Raw genomic sequence first — 14495 nt, forward strand, 5'->3', positions numbered from 1 at the left:
CAATGTATGCTGATTTCCTACGTAATGTTCTACCGATGTTACTACAAGATGTTTCACTGCATGACAGAATGGCGATGTACTTCCAACATGATGGATGTCCGTCATATAGCTTGCGTGTGGTTGTAGCAGTATTGAATAGCATATTTCATGACAGGTGGATTGCTCGTCGAAGCACCATACCATGGCCCGCACGTCCACCGGATCTGACGTCCCCGGATTTCTTTCTGTGGGGAAAGTTGAAGGATACTTGCTATCGCTATCCACCGACAACGCCTGACAACATGCGTCAGCGCACAGTCAATGCATGTGCGAACATTACGGAAGGCGAACTACTCACTGTTGAGCGGAATGTCGTTACACGTATTGCCAAATGCATTGAGGCTGACGGACATCATTTTGAGCATTTATTGCATTAATGTGGTATTTACAGGTAATCACGCTGTAACAGCACGCGTTCTCAGACATGATAGGTTCACAAAGGTACATGTATCACATTGGAACAACCGAAATAAAATGTTCAAACGTACCTACGTTCTGTATTTTAATTTTAAAAAACCTACCTGTTACGAACTGTGTAACTTCCCCCTAGAAAACTTAATGACTGACTGTGCTGATAAACCTCTTACATTATTTGATTTTCAAACAGCTGAGCAAAACTGAACGTACTCAGACATTTCTCTCTTTACTTATTCTGATGAACACTAAATTGACAGCCAATATTTTTAGCGCAACGCAGTCTGACTTTCAATAATCCCTACAAAAGAATGGCCCTGACTAACATTAACCTATACCTTTCATAAATCAGTTACCTCACAAAAATCTTCGTTACTCAAGCTACTGCAATACAGCGAGCGCCACTGCTGCCAGCTAAGTAAAAGATTCAAACTACTGAAGGCACTAACTACTGTAAGAGGTCCGAGCAGATGTAATTTCCATGTATTGCTCATGCGCTGCCTGACCAGAGAGCAGTGTTGACTGTACGAACTGTGTAGGAGTAGCAGTAAGTTGTTGCCAGTGTGTGTGTCTGCTCTGGTCTGGTCTGGTGTATCATGTTGGGTGGGCCGATCGCGGTGCAGCGATGCCGGAGCCTGAGTATTATTGTATAAGGTAAAAAAAAGCAGCCTCGCGCATATCTAGTAATATTATGTAAACTCCCATGTATATCTTTTAAAAAATGTCCTAATAATAACAAGCATTCATTTCAATTTAAAGAATTTAATATTTTTTTAATGCATGGTCATTCCGATTGTTGCAAAAGAAAAATCATTTGCTTCCTTTCATAAATAACAAATGTATAGGCCAGCATTGCACAGAGCTGTGCCGGAAAAGAGCTATTGTAAGAGCAGATAGTTGCCGACTTTATCGAGGTGAGAATTTTTGCTTTTTATTCAGAATGATCTTACAGGGCCATGACGCAGCACTGCTGTCGTCCAAATTTTACCAGGTTACTGAATTTATTTTTTTATTACGAGGTTTAGGAATTTTTCTGTTTCGAGCTTATATTAAATGAGGAAAGAATTTTGTGGGTACATTAAATGGTAACCAGTTTTGTTGTGAGGTTACACTAAAATTAGAATCATTAACCAAATAATATTTAATTATATTTTTTGTGGGGAGGTTACACTGGCGACATCCGGCCAGGATCGTATTTCTTTGTGAATCTCTGAGAAGTAGTCATATATCTGCTCTTATTTACTTAAATGTAGTTTGCATCTGGCGCAACGCATTTTCTAATTTGTCATTCTTTCTTTCACAGATCATCGGCAATTTATTGCTCCTTGTTGTAATTGTGTTTGTTCCATTTTTGCTTCGTCTTTGTTTCATTTTTGTGCTTAATTTTGATTTGTGAAAAATGCCGCGAAAAACTGTTAACAGTGCATCGCGATGTGCAATGAGTGAAATAGCCGACTCGAATAGCCTGACCGATAATATTTGCGACACTCAGTGTAATAATGAAAATCCTCCATCTACAGACAATCAGTGCATATCGACCAGTAATAATGATTTTAGTGCTAATGATGAGCAAACAAATTCAATTGTGTCCTCTGTTAATTTAACGACAATTGATGACGCGGCACGTTCTGATACAATGAACGTTGCCCAGATTGACACGCCTAATTTGCGAAATTTACATAGTGAACAGATAATTGTTTCTAACGGAGGTGAACAATATTCACAAAACACGTTAGATTTGTTTGATTCCGGTGTAGTGACCAATAGTGCACATCCGATTGGCAAACCTTTTTGTGAATCGGAGAATGACCTAATGGTTACACAAAGCGTGACAAGTGCACATACACCATCACACAGCACAGAGAATAGAGTCACTAATTTTGGCTTGGATCAAATTATGACAGTATTGCTACAGTCTAAGAAAGAACAACACGACAATTTTAAACAACTTAATGAACAGAACAAACAACTTCGTGAACAGATTACAGCTGTTGCCGCGCAATGTCATGATACTAAAGAACAATTACGTGAGGAAATTAAGGCTTGTGCTAGGAACAGTAGTGATGAAATTAGATCTGTGGCACAAGAATTAAGTAATACACATGCAGCCACTACTAAATTACTTAGAGACGAAATTAATGCAGTCGCTAAATAATGCTCTGAAAACGTAATACAGTTACGCGACGAGGTTAAATTAATGTCAGCAGAACTTTCACGCACGCTGAATGCGAAAGTAGACACGAAATTTGAAAACAGAACAGCCAAATTGACGAACGTCTTAATCACCACCTACAAAACAGTGAAACGCGTTACCGTAAATTTATACAGGAACAGAATAAAATAAAGCGACAAGTCGTGGAAACAATTACTGCACAGAGACAGGGAGATAAGCGTAGATTGTTTACGAAAGCAAAAACATACGTAGACAACAATATTGCTACAGTATCAGAAGAAATTAATACTATCAAACAGTTGAACACCGAATTACGTGATGAAATCTCTGATCTTAAAACAAAAACAGACACACACACAGTAGACTTTCAGACAGTGACCGACAGACCTGAACAGTTAGAACTAACACAGGATCCCGATGCCATCAAAGCAGACGTTAAGAAGTTAAACAAAACCACATGTAAAATACAAGAACAAATTAATGCTTGCGATACTAAAAACGATGATCAGGTAAAAATACTGACTGAAAAATATGACGAATTGGCCAGTCGTATTGACGTTATCGAAAGTAATAATGACACCAAATCAGACGATACGTCACCAGTTTCGTTTAATCAAACACCCGAATTCCAAAATTTACAGCAGACAATCAGTGAGATAGGTTCGTCCAATAATACGTTACGTAGAAAATTGTCAACTTTACAACAAGAAGTAACAGAGATGAAAAATGTTTCAGCCTTTAACACATCACAGCATACGCCACTTTGCGAACATTTTTCAGGCTTACACAGCCAGTATAATTTAGGGAATTTACAAAGAGTACGTGAGTTAGATTCCGAACAGTCACAGACAAATACACTCCTGGAAATTGAAATAAGAACACCGTGAATTCATTGTCCCAGGAAGGGGAAAATTTATTGACACATTCCTGGGGTCAGATACATCACATGATCACACTGACAGAACCACAGGCACATAGACACAGGCAACAGAGCATGCACAATGTCGGCACTAGTACAGTGTATATCCACCTTTCGCAGCAATGCAGGCTGCTATTCTCCCATGGAGACGATCGTAGAGATGCTGGATGTAGTCCTGTGGAACGGCTTGCCATGCCATTTCCACCTAGCGCCTCAGTTGGACCAGCGTTCGTGCTGGACGTGCAGACCGTGTGAGACGACGCTTCAACCAGTCCCAAACATGCTCAATGGGGGACAGATCCGGAGATGTTGCTGGCCAGGGTAGTTGACTTACACCTTCTAGAGCACGTTGGGTGGCACGGGATACATGCGGACGTGCATTGTCCTGTTGGAACAGCAAGTTCCCTTGCCGGTCTAGGAATGGTAGAACGATGGGTTCGATGACGGTTTGGATGTACCGTGCACTATTCAGTGTCCCCTCGACGATCACCAGTGGTGTACGGCCAGTGTAGGAGATCGCTCCCCACACCATGATGCCGGGTGTTGGCCCTGTGTGCCTCGGTCGTATGCAGTCCTGATTGTGGCGCTCACCTGCACGGCGCCAAACACGCATACGACCATCATTGGCACCAAGGCAGAAGCGACTCTCATCGCTGAAGACGACACGTCTCCATTCGTCCCTCCATTCACGCCTGTCGCGACACCACTGGAGGCGGGCTGCACGATGTTGGGGCGTGAGCGGAAGACGGCCTAACGGTGTCCGGGACCGTAGCCCAGCTTCAAGGAGACGGTTGCGAATGGTCCTCGCCGATACCCCAGGAGCAACAGTGTCCCTAATTTGCTGGGAAGTGGCGGTGCGGTCCCCTACGGCACTGCGTAGGATCCTACGGTCTTGCCGTGCATCCGCGCGTCGCTGCGGTCCGGTCCCAGGTCGACGGGCACGTGCACCTTCCGCCGACCACTGGCGACAACATCGATGTACTGTGGAGACCTCACGCCCCACGTGTTGAGCAATTCGGCGGTACGTCCACCCGGCCTCCCGCATGCCCACTATACGCCCTCGCTCAAAGTCCGTCAACTGCACATACGGTTCACGTCCACGCTGTCGCGGCATGCTACCAGTGTTAAAGACTGCGATGGAGCTCCGTATGCCACGGCAAACTGGCTGACACTGACGGCGGCGGTGCACAAATGCTGTGCAGCTAGCGCCATTCGACGGCCAACACCGCAGTTCCTGGTGTGTCCGCTGTGCCGTGCGTGTGATCATTGCTTGTACAGCCCTCTCGCAGTGTCCGGAGCAAGTATGGTGGGTCTGACACACCGGTGTCAATGTGTTCTTTTTTCCATTTCCAGGAGTGTAGATTCTCATACAATCCTGTTCAGACATACAGAGACGATAATTTTGATTACAAGCACTTTCTATCAGTGAGAAAATTTAAAGCATTTAAAAATGACAGAACACAGATTCACCCATTGGATTGGATACAACAATTTAGCTTTGCTTTTCTACCGACTTGGCCCGTAACACAAAAACTTGAATTTATTTGCAGTTTTTTGGAAGGCGAACCGGCAACTCGTATGAGACCGATCGCGAGACAATGCTACTCGGTAGAAGAATTTCAGAATGCTTTTCTGTCAGCGTATTGGTCGAAGACGACTCAGCGCGGAATCAAGGATCAACTAATTAGTTTACCGAATTATGAGAACTCAAATTTTCCCACTGCCACGCAATTTTTTTAACACATGGTCCAACAAAACCAGTACTTAAGTGAGCCATACAGTGAATCTGCACTTATCCAATTATCTATTTCTAAATTACCACGATCATTAACAGTATCACTTTTAACAGGACAGCAGAAAGAAAATATTTCGGCATTTAGAGATCTGTTACAGCTTTTGGAAGTTCAGCAATCAGATTATTCCTTTATAAACAAAAATTTTTCACTTAATAACCAAGGTCAACAAGGATACAGCAATTATGATCAGACACGCTATTTCAATAGCAAAGCTAATAGACGCTTCAGGAACGACAACCACCAGAACTTAAATAACAGACAAAATTTTATTTATCAGTATCGTCAAAATTATCTGCAACAGGAACCGCATTTTGGTAACAATAGATGTTTTTCTCAACAACAGCATCAAAACCAGCCAGTTAGCATACCTAAACAACAATGCAGTCTGCAAGGTCAACCAAGCTTTAATGTTTCGCCGCCTGCACGTATAGCATCGGCTCCACCAAATAGTAACGCACCGCAACAAGGAAACCAGTACGTACAGAAAACACATCATTTCAATTACTATCGCAACGTGCCATATAGCAACGACTATCATGACAGACGTAAAAATAATGGTCACAATTTTCAGCGTACGTTTAATAACAGTCGGTCTTATCAGCAGCAAAATCATCCGCAACAACATATGATCATGAATGAACCAGACAGTAGATATCATCCCTAACGTTATATGTCAGGAAGAAATAACAGAACAGAACAAATAGTGGAAATGCCACAGCATCTTCCCGCAAATGATAGCAAGTCAGATAGAATTTGACTAGATACAGTACAGGTTGCATCTTCCAGCAACGCAAGCAATACTTTTGACACACAGAATCTTGTTCACGAAAATGTTATTACTTTTGACAACATCAGAGACACTCTTTTGCAGGAAAGACCAGTTATTCAGAAAACCATTTCCCACCCTGTCATTGAAGTAAAGATTGGATCATCCAAATTTTCAGCAGTAATCGATTCTGGATCACCTATGTCACATATAAATGAGGAAACTTTCAACGAATGTAACAAAGAGAATACCTATCCTACATTACCATTAGGCAAAACTAAAGTAAAAGGAGCAGTATCTGGTAAAGGAGTAGATGTAAAATTACAGACACATTTATCATTTTGTATTGCAGGTCATACATTTCACTCAAATTTTTGGATTGTTCCCTTATTGACAACAGACGTTATTTTAGGTACGAATTTTCTGGTACAACACGACGCAATTATTGACTTTCAAAACTCCTATTTAATGTTAAAGGATGAAAATGTTCAACTGGCTTTAGAATTTCAGCACTCTTTATCTGTAGAAGAACAAACAATTAATCGTACAGAGGTCATTTCCGCATCACGTAGCATAGACTGTCATTCCACATTGTTCACAGATACATACATACACAACTATAGTACTCCAGACGAAGCCGACTATGACGTTATACAAATGATTTCTGCTAAAGTTAAACAGAGCAGTGCAAATACAGACGACGAACGCACGCAACTGCGCAATATTCTTTTACAGCAAGCTCCAGTTTTTGACAACGTCCCTGGTACTATGTCCGGTTTTATGTATGAATTTCAAGTTAAACAGCACAACACATTTAAAGCCAAACATTTTCCCATTCCGTGTATTCACAGAGAACAAGTTAGGAAAGAATTGCAAGCTATGCTTGACCAAGGAATTATTGAACCGGCACTTAGTCCGTACATAAACCCACTCCATATTGTTAAGAAAAAGGATGGTTCACTTCGCCTCGTACTTGATTCCCGTCACATCAACGACATTATTATTAATGAAACAGATCGCCCACAGACACTAGAAGAACTTCTACAGAAATTTCATGGTACTGCTATTTATTCCACATTAGATTTGAAATCGGGATTTTGGCAAATTCAGCTCCATCCGAACTGCAGAAAGTACACGGCTTTTCTCTGTTTTGGTGACTGTTATCAATTTTGTAAATTACCGTTCGGTTTAACTATTTCTTAAGCAGCATTTATTCGCGGTTTGAATAGTATACTTCCGACAGAACTAAAGACAGAATCACAACGTATGTAGACGACATTCTTATTGCAGAAGCTAATTGGTCTGAACACAATCTGATTCTTGAACGACTGTTAAGAACTTTACGTGCACAAGGACTCACAGTTAATCTCAGCAAATCGCACTTTGGGAAAACTTCTATACAATTTATTGGACATGTAATTTCAGCAGAAGGCATTGCGCCTGACCCGGAAAAACTTCAAGCTTTACGTGACATTACTGTTCCTACGACGAAGAAACAACTACGCAGCTTTTTGGGTTTAATTAACTTTTTTCGTAAATTTATTCATTACTCTGCTTTAGACACCCCTAGATTATGTCAATTGACGGGTAAAAACACTATTTGGTCCTGGGATAGCCAAGTACATTCTGAATTTGTGAATCTGAAAGAAGCTTTGCTGAACGCACCACTTTTATCACATCCAGATCTTACTAGAAATTTTTCCATTCCTGCTGACAGTTCTAACACCGCTTTAGGCGTACACATTTTTCAGGAAATTGAAGAAGATGGTACTACAGTAATTAAAAACATCGCCTTTGCGAGCCGCATTCTGTCACCTGCTGAACGCAATTATTCTGTTACAGAACTTGAAACATTATGTGTTGTATGGGTATTTACGAGATTTAGGCATTTTCTTTATGGAAGACACACTACCGTTTACACAGATCATAGAGCGATACAGTTTTTACTTTCAGCAAAATTTACACACGACAGGTTAAGCAGATGGAAACTTTATTTACAGGAATTTAATTTTACAATTGTTCACATTCCCGGTACACATAATATTGTAGCAGACGCACTATCCCGTTCTCTCAGCAACAATCAGCAAGACATCGCAACCAACTTCTGCAAAGCAAATTTCAGCGTCATGTACATTCAAGTTGCATTTGAAAATTTCATTTCGTCGTCATTACAAGACATAGCACAAGAGCAGAGTAAAGACAACGTATGGAAAGAAATTAAACACCTTTGGCAAGATAGGAATATTGTTACCATTAAAAACCATTACACTGTACGCAATAACATTCTGTTTCGCCGCTTTCACCCCGACAGCAACAACTGGTTACTATGCATTTCTGACGAGCTTGTTAACGAATTAATGTGGTATACTCATTTAAGTTACGCACATTATGGAGCCAGAAAATGTTTTCTTATACTGAGACAGAACTGTTATTTTACCAACATGGAGAAACGTATGCGACGAGTTGTAGCGTCAAGTATAATCTGCCAGAAAGCTAAGTCAGACACGACTTCACATATTCCTCCGTTACATCCCATTGTACCTGTTAAATTGAGACACATGGCCGCTGTAGACATTTTTGGTCCGATTCCTAGAACTAATAGAGGTTTTTGCTACATCTTTGTCGCTGTTGAACTCACTTCAAAATTTGTTACCTTCACTCCGTTACGCAAAGCTACTGCTAAATCTGTTTCGAAAGCATTTGTAAAACATTTTCTATTTCATGTAGGACACGTATTGAAAGTAATTTCCGACAATGGATCACAGTTTCGATCTGCTATATGGACACGTATGTTACGAACAAGAAACATTTCTCCGATCTATATATCCAAGTATCATGCTTCTTCGAACCCTTGTGAACGATTAATGAGAGAAATTGGTAAACTATGTAGAATATACTGTCATAAAAAACATATTGATTGGGATACACACATACTCTCATTCCAGGATGTAATTAATTCCATACCAAATGAATCTACTATGCTATCTCCGACTGTTATACTGAAAATTGTTGAACCACGTAACAAAATTAAAGAATTAGTATCCTTTCCTACATCTCGTCGACTACGACACCATGAAATAATTGACATTGCGCTGAACAACATCAAACGTGCCGCAGAGCGTCGGAGAAGACAGCAAAAACAGGTTTGTACACGCCGTGACTTTGACATTGGACAGAAGATATTAGTACGTACACACTATTTATCTAACAGAGGAAAGAATAGATGTAGTAAATTTGAGCTTCTATATGCAGGTCCATACAGAATTCGCAGCATTCGTCACCCCAATGTAGTACACGTCGAAACTCTGAGAACCAGAAAAAGTAAAGGCAATCACCATGTCTCCAATATTAAGCCCTTTATTGAATGAACATACTTTATGTTTTTTCACACTATAATGCCTTTTCCTGATTTTTATATGACCAATGATGCAATTATTTATATGAACACTTACTGATGGTTATCATATTTTTTCTTGGCAAGTTCCCAGCAAGGTAAGGTTAGCAGGTCGCTTTTCTTGTCGTTACAAATAAGACCATGCACATTTTCCAGATAAACTTACATATTTTATAAACAATTATGCAGTTCTATCTAGTGACATATTAATTTTATCAAATTCTTTCTCCATTAAAGTCTTCACCTCTCGCCTCTATCAACTACACAACATACAAGCTGAACACAAAGAAAGTTATTTCTTGTCGTTATATATCAGACCGTGCACATTTTCCATTTTTCATGTATGTATGATTGTTTTCCTGTTTGTTTGTATGCACTATGAAATCTTCAAGATATAACAAACACCAGTTGACTTTGACATTTTTGCCTTATGATATCTCAACATCGTGACTATTTTACATTTTTTTTTTTGCTACTACATTATGATACTCTGTGTACATTTTTGCACCTGCACACTGTCTATGTTTTTGACATATTACATTTTCCGTCATGCTATGCTTATGCTTAATTATATCACTAGAAACCAGTTTTTATTTAATGGGTATATGATTTAAATGCAAGACATTAATCATTGTTCATCATTTTCAGAAAGCAATAACGTGTAAATGAAATAAATGAAACAAGCCACAGTGGATTACTATAAAATGGGAATTTCACCTTCGGAATGAACGAAAGAAGATGCAATACCTCGTCACGAAGAGTAAATGGATCAGAATTAACAAACATTAACATGAATATACTATACACATCGTATGATAGCAGTCGTAACTAATTATTTTTCTTTCAGAATACGAGGCGAATGATGCAGGCTGTCAGACAGAACTACACATCTTAGTTTTAGTGATGAAATATGCTAGAAATAAGGAACTCTATACTATGAATAGTTGTATGAAGTAAATGGTAATATGAATAATGAATAATGAAGTGTCTTTTTGCAGATGATAATGAATGATCATGAATAGTGATGAAGAATATGGTACTATGAATAATGAAGTTTTTCTTTGCAGGTGATGATAATAATGAAGCTATGGTGATATGAATAATGAAGTTTTTGTTTACAGGTGACGATAGTGATAAATGTTATATGGCCACTAAACGCACCACTTTTAAGTTTTTATTTGCAGATAAGGATAATGATGAAGTTTATATATTTACTGTTAGTTAAGAAATGCTATGTAGTTATTTAAGTATTTGTTGCAGTTCGTTTTGACAGTATGTCTTATGTCGCATGGTGTAATGACTGAAGGTTTTGGAAAGGACAGCTAGAGTACATATATATTGAGTACACATTTCATTACCTGTTAATTCGAAGTTCACTACTTTTCAGCATAATATGCGTTTCTTCTTTCAGCTTAATAATCCATTTTGTATTTTTTCTAGGAGAAGCTATTCATGAAATTAATCTGCTATGAGCAGTTAGTCATCAAACCTGTTCTAGTACTTGCATTTTTTTTACCCATTTGTGTGTTTCATTCATGAATGTGATCACATATACTCTACTTGTTTCATAATCTTGCTACAGCTGACTCATGACGAATGACGTTACCTATCCTCATTTGCAGCAATAAGTCAAAAGCAAATATTTTCATGCCCCAGCAATTAATTATCGATCCCAACGCAATGCATTGCTAGCACAAAAAAAATAGACCTTGAATAATAGTTACAGTGTGTTACATTTTAAATATGTCTTATGTCAGTGGAATGATCAGTTCTGAGTAATACTGAATGATGATTTCTAATCACAGACCTTGCATAATAGTTACAGTGTGTTACATTTTAAATATGACTTATGTCACTGGAATGATCAGTTCTGAGTAATGCTGAATGATATTTTCTAATCACAGACCTTGAGTAATAGTTACAGTGTGTTACATTTTCAATATGTCCTACATCACTTAAATGATGAGTTCTAAGTAATACTGAATGATGTTTTGTAATAATGCATAAATACTATGTCAATAATTTTTGTAAATAATATTTTTGTTATACTTTATAAATGCTATGCCAATAATTGACTCTCATTTTGAATGATAACTTCTGAATAATACTGAATAAGGTTTTATAAAAATATAAGAATACTTTGTAACTGGCCAATGAGTGCCAATAATTATTTTAAATATGTCGTATGTCAGTTGATTGATGAAAAATGTTTTGTACTATTCAATACTTTCTATATGTTTAGTAACTGGCCAATGAATGCCCTGTTTCTTATTTTAATTTTGTATTATGTCACCTACATGCTATTATATATGAATACCAATAGCTTGATGCTACACTCATTAGCTCCTGTTTTGAAGGATGACTTCTGATGGTTTGTAACTGGCCAAAGAGTGCCAATGATTACTATAACTAGATGAATTATGTAAATGGTATGCCATTAATTAACTCTTGCTTTGAATGATCACTTTTAAATACTGTATAAAAACGGTTTGTAATTGGCCAATGAGTGCCAATATTTACTGTCATCAGATGACTTATGAGTAATATTCTGTAATACTCTGTATATAGTACAGAAATATTTAGTAACTAGGCAATGAATGCCACCAATTACTCAAATCGGTTGATAGTCTAGTGTAATTCTCAATGATAACTAGCATAAGACTTAATGTCCTTCATCTTCTGACCTAATTACCAGAAATTACTGCAATATACGTTTGTCCTGTCTATCCTTATGATCATGGAGCACTTTATTTGGATTCTGCACTAATTCTACGTTGGTGACAGAGTGTGGTGTTGACACATCATGGTGTCCACTACCTTGAACAATGGAGATGTTATTATGGTTCCACTGTTTGGTGTACCTAATGTACTACCAAAATGATAACATTGAATATTCATACGACATTTCAGTGTTTTGGCTACACTGATTAATACTTCAGGGAAGAGAACTTCAGATTGTCTCACTTGGTGTTGTGCTTCTGTAGATAGATATGGACTTTCAGTGCAGCTACGTGCAACCTACTGTGCTACAACCATGATGTAATCCTTCCCTTTCCTATCCTAGTTCTTGTAAAGTGGTATGCACTTTATATCATTTGTTAATATGTTTTGTACTCATTGCATATACATTTTGTCATTGCTAGATATGTTCTGTACTACAGTGCGTATGCACTTTATGTCATTTGTTAATATGTTTTGTACTCATTGCGTATACATTTTCTCATTGCTAGATATGTTCAGTACTACAGTGCGTATGCACTTTATTTGTACTCATTGCGTATACATTTTGTGATTTCTTGGTACGTTCTGTACTCAGTGCATGGGCACTCTATGTCATTTCATGTTCTGCACTTATATATACATATATGTATATACTTTGTGACTGTAAACTTAGTTAATTAAGAAAAATGTGTTGCTCATGGCAAATCCAATTGACACACCATCGCTGCCAAACTTTTGCCCGCCCAGTGGAGGGTTATGTAAGAGGTCTGAGCAGATGTAATTTCGATGTATTGCTGATGCGCTGCCTGCGATATGCAAGGTATAAGAGAATCGCTGACCAGAGAGCAGTGTTGACTGTACGAACTATGTAGAAGTAGTAGTAAGTTGTTGCCAGTGTGTGTGTCTGCTCTGGTCTGGTCTGGTGTATCATGTTGGGTGGGCCGATCGCGGTGCAGCGACGCCAGAGCCTGAGTATTATTGTATAAGGTAAAAAAAAGCAGCCTCGCGCATATCTAGTAATATTATGTAAACTCCCATGTATATCTTTTAAAAAATGTCCTAATAATAACAAGCATTCATTTCAATTTAAAGAATTTAATATTTTTTGGTCATTCCGATTGTTGCAAAAGAAAAATCATTTGCTTCCTTTCATAAATAACAAATGTATAGGCCAGCATTGCACAGAGCTGTGCCGGAAAAGAGCTATTGTAAGAGCAGATAGTTGCCGACTTTATCGAGGTGAGAATTTTTGCTTTTTATTCAGAATGATCTTACAGGGCCATGACGCAGCACTGCTGTCGTCCAAATTTTACCAGGTTACTGAATTTATTTTTTTATTACGAGGTTTAGGAATTTTTCTGTTTCGAGCTTATATTAAATGAGGAAAGAATTTTGTGGGTACATTAAATGGTAACCAGTTTTGTTGTGAGGTTACACTAAAATTAGAATCATTAACCAAATAATATTTAATTATATTTTTTGTGGCGAGGTTACACTACAATTAGAATCATTAACCAAATAATATTTAATTATATTTTTTGTGGGGAGGTTAGACTACTGATAGGCGTATTTAGCAAATGAAAGATTTTGATGGAGAACAAACAATGTATTTACCTTAATAGTGTGCAAAAGTCATAATATATATATCAGTTCATGACATGCAGTCTTGCAAATTTACTGTCTCTGATGGACATACGTACAGATCATCCGCTCTCAAAACTCGGCTATCTCTCTCCCCACATCCACCACTGCTGGCGGCTCACCTCCAACTGCGCAACGCTACACGCTGTTAACATCCATCTGCCCAACACTACAATAGCAAATATTCCAACAATGCCAACCAGCCACAGACTGCACACAGCACAGCAGTGATTTTCATACAGAGCGCTACGTGACGTTACCGATATAAAAACCTAAACAGCCTACTTGCAACTGTTCATCTAAAATTGTGAGCCATATGTTTGTGACTATTACAGCGCCATATATCACAAAGCGAAAAAAGTGATCCAACTGAAACATTCATATTTCTTTACCTACTGCACGAATATGTTATAAAAAATGGGGGTTCCCATTTAAAAAAAAAACACGTTGATATCCGTTTGACCTATGGCAGCGCCATCTAGCGGGCCAACCATAGCGCCATCTGGTTTCCCCCTTCAAGGTAGACAAGTTTCGATCTTTGTAGTTTTTTCCTTTGACGCTTATTTCGTGAGGTATTTGGCCCAGTCACGCTCAATGGACCACCCTGTATAATGCTGCGAGGCGAGGGTCGT

Source organism: Schistocerca piceifrons, chromosome 4 (genome assembly GCF_021461385.2).
Source record: "Schistocerca piceifrons isolate TAMUIC-IGC-003096 chromosome 4, iqSchPice1.1, whole genome shotgun sequence".
NCBI classification, from domain to species: domain Eukaryota; kingdom Metazoa; phylum Arthropoda; class Insecta; order Orthoptera; family Acrididae; genus Schistocerca; species Schistocerca piceifrons.